The sequence below is a fragment of the Stegastes partitus genome, unplaced genomic scaffold (genome assembly GCF_000690725.1).
Source record: "Stegastes partitus isolate 25-593 unplaced genomic scaffold, Stegastes_partitus-1.0.2 Scaffold237, whole genome shotgun sequence".
NCBI classification, from domain to species: Eukaryota; Metazoa; Chordata; class Actinopteri; family Pomacentridae; genus Stegastes; species Stegastes partitus.
In genome coordinates this window covers 468,150-473,181 of record NW_007577968.1, presented here as the reverse complement: position 1 = coordinate 473,181, position 5,032 = coordinate 468,150, and positions in this window count along the sequence as shown.

Sequence of the window (5,032 nt, the reverse complement as noted above, 5' to 3'; positions counted from 1 at the left end):
CAGAAAGATCCCGGGTGTCCTCACCGGGACGCAAACCGGCGACCTGCTCGTTGCGAGGCAATGTTGCTAACCACCGAGCCACCTTGCAGCCCTTAGATTCAGTGTAAAAGTTAATTTGAAAGTTAAGGAATGTCTTGCACCCAAGCACCCTTGGTGTGAAAAAGCACACAGTAGAAGTTATTAGTGTTCCAATTAAACAAATGAGTCACATTTCATTAAAAAAATGACTTAATTCAACATACTTTTTTCATAAAGCTGTCTGTTTTATCACAGTTACCACAGAATAATTTAATTTCACTATAAAAACAGAAAAATCCACATTTAGAAGCTTCAAATTGCCTCAGATGTACAATTTCTACTTGACTTTGTTTGATTTGTCTGAATTTAATACGGTGCAAAAATCTGGTTATTTCTAAAGTTCAATTTTTTTTTCTGAGATAAAACTTTTTCGAAAATTGCCCGTCGAAGATAAAAGCCTCAAAATCCCAGTTATTTGTCATCATCCCCTTGATTCAGAATCTGCAGTATTGAACAAGAAGATTAAATTGCTCCTAATTATGGGTGAGTTGAAATATTAAAAAAAGGAGCACGTCATGAAGAGTCCCGTCTTTGAGCGCGCATTAACGAAAACATCAATAACGCAGAAGTTAACTAGTTACTGAACCAAATGTAGTTGAATGACACAATAATGCAAAACTTATGGACTGTTTTTCATGATCAAAATCTCTTATTTTTATCTTTCTTTACTGATTTAACCGGTATGACATGCTGCACCTTCTGAGTTTAAAATGGTTATTTCTCCTCCTGCCATTGATTCAGAATCTGCAAAATGTCAAAAGGCTCCTGTCTTTAACACTGCCGTCCAAACACAGCCCGAAACTGCAGTGTGTGTGAAAACCTCCTGAAAGTCATTTAAAAAAAGAAAAATTAACTTGGAAAGCGCTTGATGTGTCAGTCTATAATTTCACAGATGCCGATTTAAGTATCCATAGTTTATGATGAGAAAGCTTCAATCAAATCAGAGCTGGTTGAGCAGAAGACCCCCGATGATTTCAGATGAAATAACCCCATAACTATGCAAATTAGTCTGTGCCGACCCCTCAGCCAGTCGCCTGCAGCTCGAGCCTGTCTGCTCACCTTTGGCTCTGCTCAGAGGTTGTGAACGGGAGAAACTGAGCCGTCTGTATTTTAGTTAGCCCTTAGAGGCCAGTTTTTGCATACTTTTAGTTTTGTCTTTATATACCACATAAAAACATGTTTCCCGTGCCCATGTTTGGCATTTTTTCTTTCAGCACAGCATCACCATATGATCTGACTATTATTTTTTTCACTTTAACCAACTATTTTAACGTTTTGGGCTCAAAAACACACAAAAAATACAAAATTCAATCTGTAGAAATGTATTATTTATTACACTAAAAACCACAAACATGCTTAACGAAGCATTTTGAAAGTTGAAAATGTATCCATAGGTTGCAGATGTGAATTTGAAAAGGTAAATTTGACATAAAATCAACTAAATGCAAATATATACAACTATATACGAAGCCGGCGTGGCTTTCTTTCTGTTTTTATAGAAAATAGTTTCTGTCCAGAATGAGGCGGACAGCCACGTTACAGGAGCTGCACTTCCAGGGACTTTCTTTCACTTTTCGTTTTGTCCGTCACAAAAAATCCGTCACAAAAAAAATGACAGAGATGTTGAAAGAAACACGATGCCCGCACGTTTTTTTTAAACGCACGTTCATATCATCATATCTCTGGTTTTATGTGGTCTATCGACATGAAAGAAGAACTGGGAGAAAGTTTAAAGTCTGTCATTGTGAGAGAAGTTGACGGCATCATCGTACATGCGCTCGTTTTTCTGTCGTGATGTCTTGAATATGTCATATGATTATATCACACCGGCGTGACGGCAGACCTCTAATTCTGTAGAAGAACAGAGGTGAACTGTAACTGGTCCTCTTGAACAGCGGTCCCCAACCACCGGGCTGTGGACCGTTACTGGGCCATGGGTCATTTGGTACAGGGCCGCACAGAAAGAAAAAAAAAAAAGGTTTATTGTTTTATTTCTGTTTTCAGGGCAGTCTACAGGGTGTTTTATTTTGAAAAACGACCAGCTCGTCTTCCCGTTACTTCCGTCTGTGCTTGTTTCCTGCACTTGACTGTCAATGTCTCTGGAAAGCTTCTTTGTAAAGTGGGAGAGACTCAATGCTGAGACAGAAGAAAAGTAAACACATATTTAGCAAGTCATTTTATTCGTTTGTGAAACTTTTTAGTAGAAAAGAAATCTTATATTTTTTGTTATGTGTGCAATGACCGGTCCGTAGAACAATGTCTTGCGTAAAACCGGTCCGTAGTGCAAAAAAAGGTTGGAGACCGCTGCTCTAGAAGACGATATATCAGACTGGTGATGTATTTGGTGCATCGTTCCCTACAAGGGTAACCGATAACATGAGCCTTTGTGTTGCTGATGTTAGCTGAAAGCCCACAATTTCTCCTTTTGCAGCTTTACGTCTGAATCCATGTTTTTTAGACCGTTACCAATACGCTGCAGTTCACCCATAGCTGTCGACTGCTCATTTTGCACTTCCAGCATATAAAAAACACAACAAATTACGGCACATTAACGAGGTAAAAGACTTAATTTTCATCCGAGTGGGCTCTATAAAGATGTCATCCAGTCTACTAAACAAAAAAATTATAAACTGCATAAATGCAGTGAAAAGCTGAGATGGAACGCTTACTGTAAGATTGCGACTGCTGCTTTTAGAAAGTAGTAAAATTGCACTCAGAGCTGCTGAAATTCAATACGAGGAATACACAAATACTCAGAGGTCAAGCTTTAAGCATAAGGTGCCTCTGTAAACGGGCCCATAATTATCAGAGCGTCGCTGAGCTGATAAACAGCAAACATTAAGCGCACTCCAAGTGGCATTAAATTTAATTCATGCAATACTTAGATCAACCTAATTACTATACAAAATTAGATATATTGGATACTTAAATCTTAAAAGCCCTATTACTGACTGGCGCGAATCCCGCATTGCAATTAGGAGAGCTGCCCGAGCCTTCGCTGTACGCTGCCAAACGGTTTTCTAGAGAAACGTCAGGTATCAAGGAAGTCAGAGGATCACTTGCATCGGAGACCCAGCCGAGGTTTATCTGTCAAAATAGCCGAGCGCACCTCACCTACAGATACGTGGGTGTACGGAGCTTTGAAAACGCTGCAGACACACCGAGCTACTGTGGAGTTACACTGCAGATTATCGCAGAGTAACACGATGATGGCGATGATTATTGTTGTCATTATGCTAGCAGAGGCCCTTTTTTTTCTCAGGGAGAGAGCGCATAGAAATCAGTTAATTTGTGCACGGATTCTTTGAATTTAATTACTGAAGGCGGATGAGGTACATTTCTCATGAGTCAGTGTCCTGCAAGGCTCTCCTGCTGCCGTATGTACAGGATGTAATGCAACTGTACTATAATTTTATCGCTCTCCTGTCCCATAAATCTGTGCATGTATATTCACTTTCTATGCGCAGAATTATTGGTTGTATAAATCCTGGAGATAAGCTTGCTGAGTTGTGCTGCTGCCGCTGTTAGGAGATGGTTTTTCAAAAACACTGACACACGAGCCAAGCGTACACATACTTCAGCAGACTTAGCAGGAAAATAATTACAGGAAGGCTTTCTCCACCATGAATCTCATTGTGCATGCTTAGTTTTAATCAGCCTGCGTGATACGAGCACACGCAAATATTGACAGTAAAGGTGTAGAAGTTTAACAATGTTGAGTTAGCATCTCGATAGCGGTCAACTGATGTGACCTCATTTAATGTTGCTCATTTTAATGCCACATGAAAAACAAATCCTGTTTGGACCACAGTGTTTAAATATTACAACGATATGCTGTTGTCTGTTGGAGGACGATTGTTTTTCTGGTTACTGAAGATAGAATCTGAACATCTACAGTTGGGCTACATGATTATGGCCAAAATTATAATACAGATTGGTTTGATCAACATTGAGATCACAGATTTTTTTAGAAATATATTATAATAGGGCTGCAAAGTGGCTCTGTGGTTAGCACCGTCGCCTCACAGCAAGAAGGTCGCCGGTTCTTGTCCCAGTGAAGACACCCAGGATCCTCCATGTTCTCCCCGTGCAGCGTGGGTTCTCTCCGGGTTCTCCGGCTTCTTCCCACAAGGTCCAGAAACATGTTGAGGTTAATTGGTGATTGTAAATTGTCCGTAGGTGTGAATGTGAGTGTGCTTGGTTGTCTGTCTCTAAGTGTAGCCCTGTGATAGACTGGTTACCTGTCCAGGTGAACCTGCCTTCACCCTGAGTCAGCTGGGATAGACTCCAGCCCCCCGTGACCCTAGTGAGGATTAAGCGGTGTATAGATGATGGATGGATGGATATATTATAGTCGATTTCAGTGGCAGAATATTGTCATTGCACTGCTTCCACTTGTGTTGTGCTCCGTACCTGCTAATGTACAAATAAGACTGGTCCTTATTCACAGTGCATGTCTCAGAGGCAACATGTCAACACATCATATGGGCATTCAGTGAGCTAATTATTCTTCTTCTTGGTCTTTGTGCATTCATTGTATTGTTTGTGTTGTTTTTCCAGGTGGCTGAACAAGTGTGTTGTGGTGCTTTTCGTCTCAGCCTCAAGCCTCCTGCTCTGTTTGCATAGGATTTGTTCTTGCTTAACTTCACTTGCCCTAAATCCAAAAAGCTCTCCAAACGGCACATGATGATCCATTTCGAGGGACTAGCTCTTCACATTCCGCTCCAGACATTTGATTTTCGTCTCGCTTGTCTGCTCCGCGTTGTGTCTTCGACTCTGTAACACAGCTGCAACATCCAGGAAATTTTTGCACAGGGCTGCCGCTGCAGGGCTGCATGCTCGGCGGCAAGACGGCTCCTTAAAAGTAAATTGTGCAGCTCTAATCTACGGTACCTTTGCACGGTGTTGCATAATATTTTATATTCAGAGTTTCAGCGCTCTCATTACATTAAAA